Here is an 18,983-nt window from a genome sequence, read left to right on the forward strand (position 1 = left end):
ATAAGCTAAAGTACCTAGGAAATCCCTGGGATTGTTACTAAAGAGTTATATGAATTGGATTTCTAAGTAATTATCCTCAATCAAATGCAGAATTCTCTATTGCACTGGTGTTGGTGAGTGATATTGTTTAATGGTGGAACTTTTGTTTGTCTTAGTCAAGATTTGCGCATAGAAAGGTAACTTTAATGGAAGCTTAGCTTTCAGATTTGAAAATTCTGCAAAGCAGGGTATCTTGAAAACTCTTATATAATTAAATATTGGAAGGCAAATCCAGGAGGATCACACATAGGTGACCAGACATAGTGAGTTCCATACTGGCCTGAACTAAAAACTGAGACCTCATCTCACAAAACTAAAATCTGCAAGATCTTAATCTTAAAAATTATAGTTAAACGTGTATTATGAAAGCAAACTGTGACAGAGGAAAGGTCCCTATCTAATCATGGTTATTGCTCCCGAAAATCTGTAAAATTTGACTTATTTAGTTTAGTGTATAATTATGCCAAAAAAAGGATTGAAGGCAGAAAAGAAGTTTAAAACAGATTTTTATCATTTTTAACTATGACTAATATAGACCAAAACAGTGTGAAAGCTAAATGTTCCTGTTTTTTAAATGTTTTTAGGTTTGTGTTGACCTCCAGTAATTAATATCCAGAATAAAGGGACCATTGGTTTCATCCCCTTGTTTCTTTGTATTTTTATACTACACATTTGGTGATCTGACTTGTTTATCCAAAAGGAGCTGTAAGTTTGTCATTGAAGAGAATAGACTTCTTTAATATATTTGAAGTTTTATTTTAGTTCATTGTTTTACAAAGAACACGTCTGAACAAATTTTTAGTGCAGTAGAGTCCACAGCCTATTGTCAGTGAAAGGTACTGTGAATGGTGAGAAGGAACACAGGAAAGGCAATGGAGGAGCTTCAGAAGCTGGGATTGTAAAGTCACATCCTCTATTTATCAAAATGTGATACAGAATGATATGATCAACACAACTGAAATCCAGACAGACAAGGCAAGGGAATCTTAAAGAAAAATAAGATCAACAGCCTTGTATAATTTTTTTAAAGGATATTAGTGAATCATGCATCTTTACAAACAATGCTTCAACGGGAGAAGGAGAGAACTTTGGAGATGAAAGTCAACCACTGAGTAGCTTGGATGCCATGTTTCATACCTAAAATGTGATGTTTCTTAAAACCATTTTGCTGGTTCAATTATATTGGCTTTTTTTAGTTTTGCTAAGTTATGATTGACATACCAATATGAGATCATAAGCCAAGACTTAAAAAGATCTCCATCTCCAAACTTTCCTTACCTCTTTCTTTTTTGTGATTGTAGTAATCAGAACACTTAACATAAGATCACTTCTCTTAACAAAAATTTAAAGGCACAGTGCGATACTATTAGCCATGTTCTATGAATTTTAGCAGATTTCTAGAAATCATTCGCTTATATTATTATCCCCAATCAATCACAATTTCCTCTCTCTATGAATCTTCTGGAAAGCACTGGGCCCTAATATGCTTCTGTAAGCCTGACTGCTTTAGGCATCTCATGGAAGTGAAATGTTCAAATGTGTGTTCCCTTTGATTGAGGCCTTTTATGAAGCATCATGTCATACAGGTCCATTCAGATTGCAGCAAATGGTAAACTGTCCTTTTTGTTATGTCTGAATAATATTCCACTGGATAGTCCCATACCCATGGTCGCTCAGACAGTCCAAGGTTAAAGTCAGTGAGTAACAAGACACAGTGACATGAACCTGGGAAGCGACCTGGAAGGAAGAGAGGCAGACAATAAGGGTAGGGAGTGGCTAATGTAATTTGTTAAAAACGTAAAACACTGTTAAAAAATAATTTTATTTAAGAAAAAGGTATCGTGTATTGTGTGCTTGTGTATATGTGTACGTGCTTCCCCATGCATGTGGATGTGAGGACCAGCCATCCACATTTTAAGATAGAAATGTTAAAATGCTTTAGTACTTTGCATTCAGATGACAGAAGTCCTTTTTACAACACCCGTGGCTTATATTTTTAAAACCAACAGTGGATATGCAGAATAAAGCTTAAGAAGAAAAAACTAGAAACGTAAACCTGATGAAAATACTATTCAAACTTCAATTAATGCATAACTATTTTATAAATGTGTAACAGTGTGAACATTGTCAGTAGGAACATGAAGCTGATGGAAAGGCGGCTTTCTCTTCCTTGTGAACTATTCTGTCCGGCCAGCACTGAAATCATGTTTTGCGATCATTCTCAAATCACCCAGAATACTTCTTGCTAGTTGAAAATCTTACTGAATACCTAACTGTCCCCTTTTCTCTAAGTAGCCAATCTCCTGAAAATTTTATTGCATTCCTGTAAAGCGCACTTACCTGGCAATTCGTATTTAGTTATGTAATTGCATCACGTCACTTCTGGTGTTAAATGTACTTATCCTCAACTTCTGGGTATGTCCTCTCGTGTGACTGGCATTTAGTTTTTTTCTAGTTCAATTTCTGATAAAATTGTACTGAAGTGAGGCCACAAAGTGACAGAAGAAATTTTTTCTAAGAGTAGGTAGCAAGGCAGTGGTTTAAAATTACTAGAATAACCTTACCTGAAAATCAGTAGTATCCCATCTAGGCTACCATTACATAAGAAAATAAATCTATTTTTGAATCTGGATAAGCAGTACATTCTTAACCTTAAGAATGGCCTTTTTTTTTTTTTCATTTATTCTACAGATACTCACTAAGCAGCTACTGGATTGTATACTAGAGTTACCCAGGAGAAAAAGATCAGGCAGGCAACAGGAAAACTTTAAGGCAAGGAGAGAATAGGAAAGACACAAAATATGAACTAAAAACCACTAGGAATAATGGAAATAACATAATAAATTTAAGAAACTAGAAAAACAAAAGCAGATTTTGATACATCATCGTGTAGACAGGGAAGCTGGCCTAGAAAAGATGCAAAATATTGTGACCAAATGACTGTTTTTGTGTCTTTGTTATTTATTTGTTTTGATGTTTTCAGTACATATATATTGTATGAAACTTCTCTGCATCATTTTTAATGGAAAATAGATTCTTCTCTCATGCTAGACATCCAGACCACAGTTCTCCTTCCGTCCCTCCCTCCATTCCTCCTAGATCGCTACCACCACATACTCTCTCCCCCAGATCCACCTCCTGTTCATTTCCCTTCAGGAAGTAACAGGCTTCCAAGAGACACCAACTGAATATCACAAAACATGATACAAGACAAGACAAAAGATCTCATATCAGAGTTGGAGAAGGCAACACAATAGGAGCAAAGGGACTCCTAACACTGGGGGCAGGTGCCTTACTGACTCTGGTTTTTAAAATCCCATTTCTGGAAAATTGCTTGAAATCCTTGTCTCTTCTTTATACCAGGCTAGCATCTCTCTCATGCATCCCATCCATTGGCCTAGGATACAAAGCCTTACCCAATGAACAATTGGGGGCTTGAGAATGTACCCCCTCATTTCCAATCTTGCACTCAACCACTATAATCCACTTATAACTTTGTTACTCATATTATTATGACATGCAGATATCAGCCACAAGCTAGAGAGGAGAGGATTCTAACAACTCCTATAAATCTGTTGACCTCTGAGCATGTCTCATATTAAAATTAGACCATAAAAATCAATTTCTTCTAGGAAAAGCCCACGGAATCAGAGCTCTCTTTATTTTGAAAAACTCGTGGCCAAGCATTTGTAAAAGATGCATTTGTTACTCTGCTTATATGAAACTTATCATTCTAGTTTGGTATCTGTTACTAGACTTGCAACTAACAATATCTGAATCCCTTCGCCAGAAGACTTCTCAGAAGAGAGAAATTATGTGTCAAGGTAAGTCAGGCAAGACAGAATGTCATCTCTTTCTCCCCCTGTCTTCAGTCATAAGTCTACTTCCTGTTTACCAGTGAGTGAGGAGATGACCCCAACTCCAACCCCGGGTAAGAAGACAAAGATGTCCTCTTTTCCGTGGTTGAAAACAGCAAAACAAAGGTAGCATATCTCAGTTACTTTTTGTAATAATACAATGATAATTCAGAGTAACACGAATTCTGTCCTAAGAATTAGGAAAAATAAGTGTTCATGATTTGGGAATTAAAAACAACAGCAACAAAAAGACAGAATATTAAATTTTTGATAAGTCTCCACAGGCCAATGATCTGTCAAGTGGTTATGAAATGCCAAGGTCATCTATACCTATCTAAAACTGTCAAATCTTTTGATAGGAGGGTATACATACTGCAATGTTTTCCTAAATATGTGGTCAGAGAGAGTAATTTGCATATCAAAATGGAAAGAAATTAATTGTTTGTATGATCCTACCCTTTAAGTCTATGCAGCCCCCCCCCAATGCAGAAATGTACAGTTAAAGATATGTAATACATCCCTTCTCAGGATATTTTATTGTCACAAAAACAGTGTTGAAGTACCACTGGATTGTCCAGTCAATGGTGTATTTTGGTGTATATCACTTCTCTCAGTGAATCATACTATACTATGCATCCCTTCTATCCCTTCACTCAGTGAACCATACTATGCTGTGTACTCTTTTATGTCAATAATACACATTCAACTCTAAGGTTGCTTACAGCCCATGTAAAGATAGTCGTGCTAAATATTATATTATATAAAAGTAGACATCTTTGAGATGCATAGTATCACACTTGTACTTTTAGTTCCCCCCTGGCTCATCAAGAAAAATCAGTACCACTAGATGATGATCCGATGCCTACAAGGTCCTCAAGTCTCGATTCAGTTGAGGATCATGAAATTTTCTAAAACACAAAGGTTTCTAAAACTTTTAATACTGCATTTGAGGTTGCTTAAATGCACATAGTAAAATCTCAATCAAAAGGAAGCTTCAACGCTTCCATGAACATACTTAAGTGGCATTACAGAGAATATAGAAAACATAGGCTTTGTATTATCACTGAAAATTATAAATAGAATAGGAAAGATATATTTATGAGGATTTGCTCCATTTGTTGACTACTATAATGAATAATTTACTAGATAACCTGAATAGTCTTCAGTACTACTCTGTGGGTTCCTTGCATTAACTCATGGCACCTGAACACTGAGTATTCAGAATTCAACAAGAGCAGTAACATCACAACAATAAAAATTATTATTGTGGGTAAAATTTTTGAACTCTGAATATATACCAGAAAATCTTCTAGGCCCTGTACTTCCAGATATGTATTAAAACACTTCATTTCCACAAAAGAGATAGATATAATTAATACCTGTATTATGCATAAGGAAGCTTAAATTCTTGATTCATGAATTTGTTCAAGGTCACACAGTTTATGTGATAAATCTAAGGTATATACGCAGGCAGTAAGCATTGTGGCCAGTATGCTATTCTAAATACAGCTGTATCACAGCAATCATTGAGATAGTATGAAAATTACAACATGAAACTTTTGCAAACAAGCAGGGCCTTAACCTATCTTTCCTTTCCTCTGGAGCATTTCAGATAAAACTTCGTGAAGACTAAAAAAGTGTTTGATTTAGAATTATGTGGAAGACATAAAATTAAGTTTGCAGAATGATACCTTGTCAGGATATAGATAAAACGGATGGGGTCTCTGGAGGTGGGATGTGCAAAAATATTTTACCTTTGGATTTAAAAGATGAGATTTTCAAACAGATGTTTGAACACACATAAAGGCATATGTATCCAGTTTGATGCAATTCATTAATGATGAAACAAAGATACTGGTAGGGAAGATGTTCTTGTTCACATTATCAGAGGTAAGAAACTTAAGATCACAAATCTGACTGGAATCAAAATATGACAGAAACTGGAATTATTTCAGAAGGTAAAGAAAGTGTTTTAATTGAAATGAACATTTCTCATCCCTGTGTTTGAGAAAATTGAGACGGTTGTCTGTTCCAGCCACTGCTCAGCTGATCTCTTCTGTCTAAAGTCCTGAAATGCCAGCTACTAGAGAGCAACTGGAGGAGTACTTATTAGCATTGAGATGCATCTTCCAAAGCACCCCAATGGTAACTGTGGACCAGCTATGCTATGAATACAATGCAGTCAAATGCTAAAACAATAATCAGAGATAAAGCATAAAATGAAAATAAATTATGGACAACAGTGAAAGTGTGTCTGTTCTATTTTTTCTTTAAAGAGAAAGACTACATGTTGTAAAGATTATTTTTTCTTTCCCAAGGGTCAGATATATTGAATTAGAACCTGCATTAAAACAAAGACATAGGGTCAAAGCAGAAGAGCAAATATAGAAAGGCCAACAGCATCAGAGCTTAGTAATTAAGTGTTTCTTCTTAATCAATGTGAATGTACTCCTTTATGAGTCCTCAAGTATCATTAAGAGAAATTAATCTATGGTTGCAGATGCAAAAATCAAAACACACTTAAAAATTATGATTTTATCCTTATCATCATTGATTGTGTATATTGATAGCAGAAAGGGTGTATTTTCATTTTGGACAATGTCAAGAATCAGTCAGATACTGAATATATTATATACATAAATCCTATGATACTTGGTAGATAAGCTCATTCAATATTACTAAAAATAAACACAGTGTGTCTAGTGTGCTGATTAGCGTAAATCATCATCTTCCCAAGATCTGGCATCATCTAGGAGAGAAAACTCTGGGCACACCCTTTCTCCTAAGATTATTTAGATTAAGCTAGTCTCTGAGAATATTTTTTAGAGGTTATCATATTATGTTAAATAAGGTAGGAAGACAAACACTAAGGAAGGGTGGCAGCATTCTATGGATTCGGGGCCTGGAATGCCCAGAAAGGAGAAAAAGAACTGACGAGGAGCTTCTTAACTGAAGAAAAGGACTAGTTTTTTCAAGGTCCTTCTTCCATACCCTCCATGATGGACTAGAGCCCTGGAACTGTAAGCCTAAACCAATCTTTTCTTTCTTAGTTTGCTTTGGTTGGAGTATTTTATTACAGCAGCATAAATAACTAAGACACCTGAGTTAAATGAGTCATTTGAGAGCAAGAAAGGCAGACAAACAAAGCTATGGGGTTTAGTATATGATAAAACAGACAATATTTCTATGCAGCCATGAGCTCCTTGTAAACTAAATTTACTCAGCTAGATAGCAGAAGCTATATCTGGCTTGTAGATATTTCAAATATAGGTGAGATGATGGAAGGATATTCATATGGACAACTGTGTGTGGTCAACCTTGCTCATTACTAAATTCACAGAGAATTGGAATGATGAAATAGATTGTGATTCAAGAAGAAAATGAAGATGTAAAGGTTTTAATATTTCATGGAATCTTCTATATTATCCTCCAAACATCATTGTAAGCGTTGGTTACATGGTACTATTTCATCTACCAGTCTGAGAAAACATTCCTCTGAACAATGCTCCTTTATTCTAGAATGTATACAAGATCACATAATAAAATAAGTTCCTATATTTAATATATGTATCAATGAAGAAGAGAATGCAAATTAAACTGAACTATTTGCAAGGACATCTCAGTTGTGTCTAAATGAGAACAGACCTTCATGAAGAATCATTGCAGCCTAAGAATTAACATTTCAGTAGTTAGGATGGTGAAAAAGAGAATATATAAAAATGTCTATATATTTTTTATCACCCAACATGAGCACACTGTACTCTAATATTTCTTACCAAATGGTATTTAACTTTCAAAATGAAAAAAAAAAAACAAAACAAAAAATATGCTCAATTAAGTAGACATCTGAACTAAAGTATTCTCACTCTACTTAGAACCCAAAACATTAAAGGAACAATTGTGTGTTTCTACTCAATTCAAGTGGAAATTAAAATGGTGCACCAATGATGATAAATGTAGAAAGACAAAGAAGAATATATATTCAAATAAATAAAAATGCTTGTTATTTTTCTCAATTAATGGTATTTTGCCATTGTTATTCATATGTATATCAAAACTGAAATAAGGCTATAATATTAAAAAGCTAGAGGGGAAAAAACACCTTTCAGTTACATTTTTAAACATTACTACTGTACACCACAAGTTTTGTATTGTCAGAGTGTCCAGAATTCCTCAGAATTTTTTCTCAATTTGCCTTTCCTAATTATAGCATATTACTATATCTCAAGCCTCTGCCAATGTCCTGAATATACTCACTATGCTTATTTTAATCTTGTTCTGAATGTGGTAAGCCTATGAACTTCAACCTATTGAATCAAATAGTTCTCAAATTTAAAACCATATTTTAAAATTTCGCTTGTTTTCATTTTCATACTTGTGTGAGAATTTTTCTTCCTTCTGCTGCTTCTCTAAGGATACAAGCAATGTTCTCTCATCTCTCTCTCTCTCTCAGTGTGTGTGTGTGTGTGTGTGTGTGTGTGTGTGTATGCATACCTCAGTAGACTTGAAAACTTCCAAGGACAACTTTTTGCACGTGGCTTTTCCATTATCCCCTGTGGGACCAGGGAACTGAACTCAGATCATCAAATTAATGACAAGTAACTTTAGCCTCTAAATAATCTCACTGACCATTATTTTCCATTTCTTTTTCTCCTCTTTCTCTTCCTTGAACAAACTAATTTCATTATGCTATGTAGAGGTATGGGTTTTCTTCCACACATGCATGTGAACCTTAAATCTGTGAGTCCATATCTGTAAATCCTTTGGATGGTATTCAGACTTTTAAAATTGTCCCTATCCCAAGTTCCTTTTCTTCTTCCAATTTTTTTTCATAGTAATAGTAAAACATGCATATCTTTATTCTTCCTCTTTTATTTTTAATCTATTTTAGGCATTCTATTTTTTCCTAATTTATAGGATTAAGATTGATATTTATGTCATTTACCAATCAGATCCCTGTGTAATTGTTCTTTGTGGCCATATTTACTGAGTACTTAGGATTTCTGTTTGTTGTTATTGTTTGATTTTTGTTTTAAATTCAACCTTTCTAATAGTATTATCCATTTTCTAGTTTTTCCATGTATAAATAATGATGTTACCTCATCAGGATTAGCTTGAAGGTCTTCTTGTTGTGTTGCCATGTGTTTACCCTTCTATCTCAATGCAGTGTTTGTCAGCAATATTGAAATCTTTAAAAATTGAAATATGTATCCAAATATTCTGCAGATGGAATGAAGTTATCTTTGTTATCTCTTTATGCCAAAGAGGATTAGAATATATAAATAACTCAAAAAAAAATCTTGAAATCAGGCAGTTCAAATGATGTGAAACAAATTGTCAATAATATTATGAAATGTTTTCATTTAGTCCTTAGACCAAGGAAAACTATTATAATCCATCTTACCTGTGCTAAAACGGATACTATCAAAATGTGTTAGTATTTGGATAAAAAGGTACTCTTATATGGGATCATCAACATAAATTAAGGTAGTCATTATGGAGAAGAGCACAGTGGTTCTTCCAAACACTGGAGACATAACTCCCATACCATTTAGTTATCCATCTTATGGGGGTAATTGGAGTCAGGATATGTAAGAAGTATGATTGCATGTTTGTTGTGACATTTACAATAGCCATGTTGAGGAGATAGTGCAGGTGTCAGTCAATAAATTAATGAAGAATATGGTATGTAAATAACAGTATGATTTAACCATGACTAAGGAGATATCATCCCCTGCAGGGAACTGGATGTAAGTTGAAGGCATCCAAACTAAAGCAATTGAAAGTTTTTGTTTTTTTGTTTTTTTTTTTAAAGAAAAATTCCTATAAAAATAATTAAAAGTTTTCTTCATGTATGGCAAGAAACAGACCTGAGATTAGGAAAGGAGCGAGTAGGGGCTGGACAAGAGATGGAAGAACAATAGGGAGAGAATAGAGGGTACATATACATAATTAATTTATAAATTATTATTTAAGGGGAGGGCATAGTGAACCCCATGTGTATAGTCTATATAATAAATCTAAATGTTAATGTTGTTCCAAAGCAGTTGGTTACTCTCTATGCTTATAATAACACTCCCATCACAGCTCATGGACCTATCATGATGGGAGGCAGGAAGAGCGTAAGAGCCTGAGATGATGAGTGACTCCCAGGAACAAATGGGACTGATGCACGTATGTTCTCAGAGACTGTGACGGCGTGCACAAGACCTGTGTAGGTTCAAACCAGACAAAAATCTTATCACAGGGAAGGGGAAGTACACATAAGTCACAGCCTGAACAAAAGGCTGTTTTCAATAGATACCTACTAGGAAAGGCAAAATCAGTTTTTCCCAATGTAGTTAACTGCATATATAAACCAAACTTGAGGACTGGCCCCATGCTCATGAGTGGTTGGTAAACACAAAGCAAACTCCATATTTGGGGGTTGAGTTGGTTTGTGATATGTATACACGTTTGTGTGTATTTGTGTATGTGTGTGCATACAAATCTGTGCTTGCATATGTTTACATGTGTTCTTCTGTGTTTCCATGCATGTGTGTATACACATGTGTGTGCATTCATGTGTGCACATGTAGGTGTATGTGTATGCCTGTGGCGGTGGTATGAGCATGGGGAATTGAGTGTGTGCACCCATGTGTGTTGTGTTCATGTGTGTATGCTGCATGTGTAAGCTTGTTTTTAATGTGCAGGTGCTGTGGATATCGCTCTGTGTAAATAAAGTTCTGATTGGCCAGTGGTCAGGCAGGAAGTATAGGTGGGACAAGAGAGAAGAGAATTCTGGGATGTAGAAGGCTGGGGAGAGACACCGCCAGCCGCCACCATGAGAAACAACATGTAAAGACACTGGTAAGCCACACACCGTGTGGCAAAGTATAGATTAACAGAAATGGGTTAATTTAAGATAGAAAAGGTAGATAACAAGCAGCCTGCCACGGCCATACAGTTTATAAACAATATAAGTTTCTTTGTGCTTTCTTGGTTGGGTCTGAGCGACTGTGGGACTGGCAGGTAAGAGAGATTTGTCCTGACTGTGATGAGCCAGGCAGGAAAACTCTAGCTACATGCAGGTGTTCATTTGTGTTGGAAATTTTGCCTAACTGTTGTCCTTGTTTTTAATTTGTTTGCTTGTTTTCATTTTCATTTTTGTTTTTTTATTATTTTTTTAATTTTATTTTGTCTGTTTTGAGAGAGAAAGAATATGAAGAATATGAAGTTGTCTTGGTTGGGGTTGGTGAAAAAGGTCTGCTAGTAGTTGCTGGAAGGGGAATGATATGCTTAAACGATATTGCATAAAATTTTAAAATAAAATGTTAATTTTCTCTTATAATTATTCTGTTACAAAATGTCAACCAAAAACCATTGGGATTTAAGGACACTGGAATATGAAATGAAGTATCTGTTTTTTAATCTAAAGAAAGTAGCTGTACCTAAACTTGTTTCCACGATGAGTAGCCTTCTCTAATACTTTTTAAAGTATAGCTAATGCCTACAATTTTTATGACTAAAATGTATTTGAGAAGACTTGTCTGCAGTTTAAATAAACTGAATTAAAATATGTTTCTATTTGTGTGATAAGTTAACATAGAAAAATTAAAATGAGAATATGTAATACCAATATTTAGAAGTATATAAAACTTGCTTTTTACTACTATGAATCATTGAATATTAATGCTGAAAGAAAAATGAGAGATTAAATAACCCTCACATATCATTTTACATTAATTATTCTGTGTGAAAGTGCTGAGTTAGTATGAACTATGTGTGGAATTGGTTCCCCTTTGATTTCACAAATTCTGAGTCTGTAGGGCTCTAGGTCATATTTATGCTTCATTAATTTAATCACATGATTTCTCATTTAGTCAGAAGAAATAGAAAACATACTTCTTAATAGTATTAATATATAAATTTGCTCTTTACACTGCTCTAGAGATGCATAGCGAATTCAGCAAAGCATTATCTTCACAAGTTAGCCTGCAGATGGCAATAACCCTTGATGTTCATTACACAGTCTAAAGCCAAAAAAGAAAATGTGTGTGTGATGTTTGTAAATATTATGGATTTTATGTAGCAGTAGGATATTGTCATGTATTTGGCATGATTATACTGAGTAACTAATTTGATTTTGTCATTAGATTTAACCCTAAAGAACCTTGCTGACAGAGTCTCTGGACCTCATTCTAAAATCTCAACAATATCAACACACAAAACGAGTCATTTTTTTCCGAGATAATTTGAGTATTTGAATGTCAAATGACAGATTCAGCAAGGATATTCTCCTTTCCCAGAACGGAATTTTCCTTTAATCAGATTACCACTTCTCTCATAACAAGTATACGATTTCAACAGTGGATATTTGCACCGGAGTTTTGTATTTATTGTTATCTTCTAAAACCAAAAATTCTCTCCTTGTCTGGGGAGAACATTTTGTCTAGAAGTAATTGCCATAGGGTTTTTAAGTGTTTAGTGTTATGAAAATTGTCTTCTTAGCCGGGCAGTGGTGGCACATGCCTTTAATCCCAGCACTTGGGAGGCAGAGGCAGGTGGATGTCTGTGAGTTTGAGGCCAACCTGGACTACAGAGTGAGATCCAGGAAAGGTGCAAAACTACACAGAGAAACCCTGTCTCGAAACAACCCGCCCCCCAAATTAAATAAATAAATAAATAAAATCGTCTTTGTAAATATATGTTAACATAGTTAATGCTGTTACTGCATATATAAGTTCCAATTATACAGGATTAATCAGATATCTGTTCCAATGAATTTCAAATATAAAGTTTTCTAGATGATAAAGATTAACTGGAAGGATGTTGGGAAATATTCCTTTGTTAAAAGCACAAGTGAAGAGCAGTGAACCCTAATTACTGCAGAGATAAAGATAAAACATAGTAAGTCAGTTGTTTAATAGTTACATGTGTCCATGGATAGCTTTCATCTCATTAAAAATAAATAGTAAAGTCAAACCAATGTATTTTTTAGGAGGACTATTACACAGAAAACAAAAAAACACATGGATCTGTAAAATCATGTTTTAGCCATATGGATAGTGTAAAACTTTGGAGAATCTTTATGTTGGCCTGTCAAATTGCATTTTTTTTCATTAGATTTTTCTTATTATCTTTCATAATTATCATGGTCTTGGTAGCGTGTGGTACTTATACCCCTGTGTTTATTTCTTTATTGCTCTCTTTAATAATAGATCTTTCCAATTTATTGTGAATAGATAACCTAACTAAGCACATTTTATTGTCTTTTGTAATCCAGATGCACCAAGTCCTTATTCTGGGGCAGTGGCATTTGCTAGCACTTAAGAGTGAGCGTTTTTACCCTGGATTTCCTCATTAACTTTCTTCTGGTGGATATGGCCCAAGAGCAGCATTGGTGATATCACCCAAGATGATATAATGAGGGATGATGAAGCAAATGGAAAGGAACCTAGACGTCTAAATATTTTTAAGAAATACACAATCTCCAGTACTGCCAAAGAACAAACATCTCAGTGCTGCTCACACAACACACATCACTTGGTTTTGTTCTCATTGTTCCAGAACTATTACTTGAACACTAGGTAGTATAGAACTTTGTGCCCCCAAGTGGACTTTGAAAATCATGGCATGAGTAGTAGTAAATGGGAGTCACACCAAAACACCTTTGAACATGTAGCTGTAGGGGAAGAAGCTAGAGAAAACAAGGGTAATTCTGTTCCCTATGACTTCTTTCAAAATCCCATCAGACAAAAAGATAAGCCCAGTCATGGATTTACCAATGTGCTAGCAGAGGTAAAGGTGAGGTTCTTGCTGCCTGCAGCACACAATCTAAACTTCTGAAGGAGTCAGGAGACTCAAAGAGATGAAAAAGTCAGTGTTTTTCTAACCTAAACAGCAGGAAATGTGACTTTCATCCAGGACCTTCCTAGTCAGTCTCAGCCAGTCTGTCTTCCCAAATGAGATTTCACATCCCATCCTCTCACTTGACTCTGTTTCCTTTTGTCATTACTAACTCAAGTCAGACAGATGAGAATGTCAAAATCTGTTACTGCGGTTGCTCAAATAACATAATTCTTTCTCTGAACATAAAATAAAACAATACAAAGGGAGTGGAGAAGAAAGTAGGGTAAAACTTATGCTAGTCTACAAGATAAACTAGACATCCCTAGAAGATTTTTTAAAACTGATTTTGTAGAACATTTTCCTTCACAAAATAGCTGTAAATGTTTATAGGTTACAAAGAGCTCTTTTGAGATATGTGTGTACTGTGTAATAATCAATGCATGTATTTGGCACATATATCTTCTAACACATTCATCATTTCTTTGTGATAAGAACATTCAAATCTTCTCTATTTTTTAAAACCACAGTACAAGTACTTGATGGGTGAAGATAATCACACCCAGTGTAGCAGAACATCAAGGATTGAAGGGTGTTGACTGAAAACTGTAGCTAGAGAGCTTTGTGAGAAATAATACACATAGGTTTCTGTTTCCTCTAATATTTATATCCTATTATTTGAATCTTATGTGGTCAGTGTTGTCTAAAAACTGTCTTTGTCAAATCACCCTAAGCAATGATTAACCACATAGGATGACTCACCACTTGACATCCAGACATTAGATTTCTACTGGTGAGTTATTGGTAACATACTTATTCATTTGAATTTTAGGAACATTAAAATTTGAAAATGTCTTTGCCTCTAATGACAATATTTAAATTTATACAAAGTAGTCATACTTGAAATTATGCACACATTAAAAAGTAAAAATGTATTCATCAGGCTATATAATAAAACATTTCTTCACACACACACACACACACACACACACATATATATATATATGCACAATGTAAATGAAGCTCTCAATTTGAGAGTATTGTAGGACATGGAAAAATTTGGAGGGAAGGATATGCGAAAGGCTGAGGAGAGAAAAAGGGAGAAAAAAGTAATGTAAATATATATTTAAATAAAATGTATACTAACTAAATAAAAATGAAAAAAATCAATCTTGTGGACTAGAAACACATCTCTTTATTTTTCATTTTTATCACAATAAGTCTTGAGTCAGTGGAAGATTTGCTGATTAAATAAAAAGAAAAACAATAAAAGCAAAGTCTGATTGCATAGCCTATAATCCTATAAAAAAGCTGGGACAGGAGGATCTTGAGTTCAAGGCCAGGTTGGGGTACACTGTGAATACAAGATGAGGCTAAGCAACTTAGTGAGAGCCTGTCAACACATAATAGGTAGATAGGTAGGTAGCTTACTAGGTAGGTAGGTAGGTGGGTGGGTAGATTTAGTTAAATTTTGACTTGTTTTTGAAGACAAATTTTTATTTAAAAAAAAAGAGTTAAGCTGCATCAGAACATGGATATGAGATGTGTATTTGAAGAACTACTATTTGGCAAAGTAAATGCAAAAATAATATTTGCCATAAGTAATCTATGTGTCTTTCATAATAAATGATGCCTGAGACATTTTAATTGCTTTGGCATATCCCTGTGCAACATGTGTTTTAACTAGTACAGTTCATTCACTTTTTACATCAGATATTACCATGAAATGAAGGTACTATTTTCATAAGTAAGATTATATCACATCATATCACAGTTACATATTTTAATGTCATCAGATCATTTCCCTACACAAATGACATATGGTAGTTATGCGTTAAATTTAATGGATCTACCAAGTGAATGCCAATACTTCTTAATCAATTCTGCATCCTTGGCTTTGTTAAAATTGTTTTGCTCATCTCACACATATTTTTTTTAGACATTACACATCTAGATATTTCCCATCATAACCAAACTAAATATGGTAATACATTTCAGTATCATAAAAAATTAACTGAAATTTATACCCAGATGATCATATAATTTGAAAATATTTTCATATTAATCTCAAATACTATCATTTATACTTAGAAATTTAGTCCTTAAAAATAGAATATTGAACATTTTGGAACAGATTTTTAAAAAATGTGTGTTGCTGCCCATGTATTTCATTGATGTGCATGTGGTTGCTGGTTCCCACAGAGGCCAGAGTTTTTAGATGCTGCTAGAATTGGAGTTATAGGCAATTTTCAGTTGCCTGGAATGGAGGATGGATGGCAACTTGACTCAGGTCTTATGTTAAAGCAGCTTATACCCTTCACCACTTAGCCATCTCTTAATCCCCTTGAAGATATTTTTGAGCTATTCATTTCATTACAAATATCCAAAGAACTCAAAGTGGTCTTTAACCATACTTAAAACAACAAAGCAAACACTACCTAAGAAGCAAATGAATAGTGAGCTGTCACAAGTGAGTAATCATCCTTTCTTTAGGGAATAGAATGTGTTGGGAAGGAGAATGGCGTAGTAGGTAGAGTATTTCCACCACAAATGTGAGTTCAAATCCCCAGAACACATGGAAGCCAAGTCTAGTAGCAGACATTTATAATCTCAGTGCTCTTGTGATGAGATCAGAGGTAGAAAAAAGAAGAATCCTCTGAAGTCATGGGCCAGGTAACTTAGCAAACACAATGATGAACAAGTCAAACTTGTCCCAAACAAGGTAGGATAGGAGGATCCAACCTCTGAGGTTATTATTAAGTCTCCACATGAAACAACCTAAACTGTTGTCAATATGTAAGCTTCAGCTTGAAGGTGTTATGTATGTTGGGACCTTAAGTAACAGTTCAGTCTGTTGCATCTATTTATTTGATTGTCATCCCTAATCACAATACCATACAACTTTGACATATCTGAATACACTTACATTTAAATATAATTTAATTATCAACGTAACTGTGACAGAGTTTATATAATAGTAGAATTTGTATTTATTTAAATACTTCACGTGTGGATTACTGTATATGTTTGTTTCTGTTGCTGTGATAAAATATTCTTTAGAGAGGAATTATAGCATTTATTTCAGATCACAATTCCAGGTTCATCACTATGAGGAAAACCCAGCAGCAAGTGCTCTGGCTTATGATAGCACAGTCACAGCCAGGAGCAGACAGGGGATGCATCAGCCCATCTGTATACTTATGAAGGTCAGGATCACCAGCCCAGGGAACTGTATGACCTACTTTCAAGCTGAAATCTCCCACATCAATTAAGGCAATTAAGGCAATCCTTCTAGGATATGCCCACAGGATAATCAAATCTAGACAATTCTCATTTGGACTCTCTTCCCAGGTGATACTAGACTCTGTAATGTGAGAATGAAAACTGTCACAGGTAAGATTAATTACTAAACAATCTTATTAATAAAAACCCAGAGCCAGATACTGGGGTTAAAACTGAGAGATCAGAAGAATAGGACAAGCCGCAGCCATCCTTACCTCACCAACACCTCAGTCTCCGGAGACCTACTTCCCGTCTACCCCTGCATATATGCCTTGTAATTTCACTTCCTCTCTTGGCCCAACTACATTACTCCATCTTCCTGCCCAGCCCTGTCACTTCCTGTCTGTCTATACAGACCTCCAGACCTTTATGGTTAACTAGTGTTGGAATTTAAGGCATGTGCCACCATGCCTGGCTCTGTTCCCAGTGTGGCCTTGAACTCACAGAGATCCAGATAGATCTCTGCCTCCCGAATGCTAGGATTAAAGGCATGTGCTACCATTGCCTGACTTCTATGTTTACTGTAGTGGCTGGCTTTTTTCTCTGATCCTCAGACAAGATTTTTATGATGCACAATATATTGAGGGACACAATATATCACCACAGTCACACTATGTTTTATCTAAGGAACTAGGAATTAAATTACCTACATAATTTTGATACAGTAAGGATTTCAGAAAATATTGCAACTCAGTGGCAGGCACAGAAATGTTTCAAATCATGATGATGAATGTCGGGTGGTATATTTTGCTGTTTTACAATTTCAAAGGTACAGATATTTCCATCCTTTTTACTTTACACCAAAAACATGTTTCAGACATTTTGTCAATTAAAAAAAAAAGAATACAATATTCAGCTCTAGTAGTGTGATATAGTACTAGTGAAATGGGGATCCACAATTTTCATAATGCAAGTAATTTTATATACCATGCCAAAATTTACTTCCTGGAAACAGAATCTCTCATTAGTCAATCTCTTTGCAATGCATAAGAAAAATACGTTACAACATAAAACTTGCAAATATTAATTGCTTCTTATCTCTGTGGGTGTTTAGTGAAATAGTTTTGTGGTTGGTTAGTCTTACTGTCTTTTGCTGAAAAGTTTTGAAATCCACACATGCACTGACATTAATGCAAGCAGAATTTCACATGAAAGCTTAAGGAAAGAAGAAAAATCAAGTAGTCTCTAGGAAAGCAACAGTTGTCAATTTTTATTAGTTTGTGATAAACACTGTGTCACCTCTAAGAAGAGCCGTGAAAACGGTCGTTTTTCACAGTGTGTAAGTAATCAAAAGTATACTCAAGTACAGCACAAGACTTGAAATATCTTGACCACAGGTAAATGCATCTTGTGTTTACCTGGACAGAATTCAGAGTGGGATCTCCCCTCCCCCCCAAAAAAAATGATAAAATAAATAAATAAATAAATAAATAAATAAATAAAATCGCTCCTCTGATTTTGGATTTTCAGATGGGAAGTGAGAGTGGTTCAGCTCCTGTGTTAGGATTAGCAAATGGGACATTGCTTTCCCATTAGGATTGGCTGGCACCCATCAATTCTAATACTACGGAAATCACAGCTCTACTCTGAGCTGGCCAAAGTTGATGCCAAGGGGATACTATCAGGTTCTGTTTTGCTGTAGAGAGCCAGCAAACCTTGTAAGAAGGCAAAGCCTGTATTTGGCGATATCAAAAAAAAAAAAATCTGCAGAAAGTGAATAGTTATGACCTAACTTCCTTTTTTAAATTATTTTTTTATATGTTTTGTATCCCGCCTACAGTTTCTCCTCCCTCCTACCCTCCCATTCCTTCCACCTTCCTCTCTTCTGCCCCCTCCTCCCATCAATCCCTCCTCTGACTCTGTTCAGAAAGGGGCAGGTCCCCCATGGGAGTCAACAAAGCATGGCATATCAAGTTGAGTCAGGACCAAGCTCCTCCCCCTGCATTATTGATGGGTGAGGCAACCCAGCACAGGAAT

Source organism: Onychomys torridus, chromosome 20, assembly GCF_903995425.1.
Source record: "Onychomys torridus chromosome 20, mOncTor1.1, whole genome shotgun sequence".
NCBI lineage: Eukaryota > Metazoa > Chordata > Mammalia > Rodentia > Cricetidae > Onychomys > Onychomys torridus.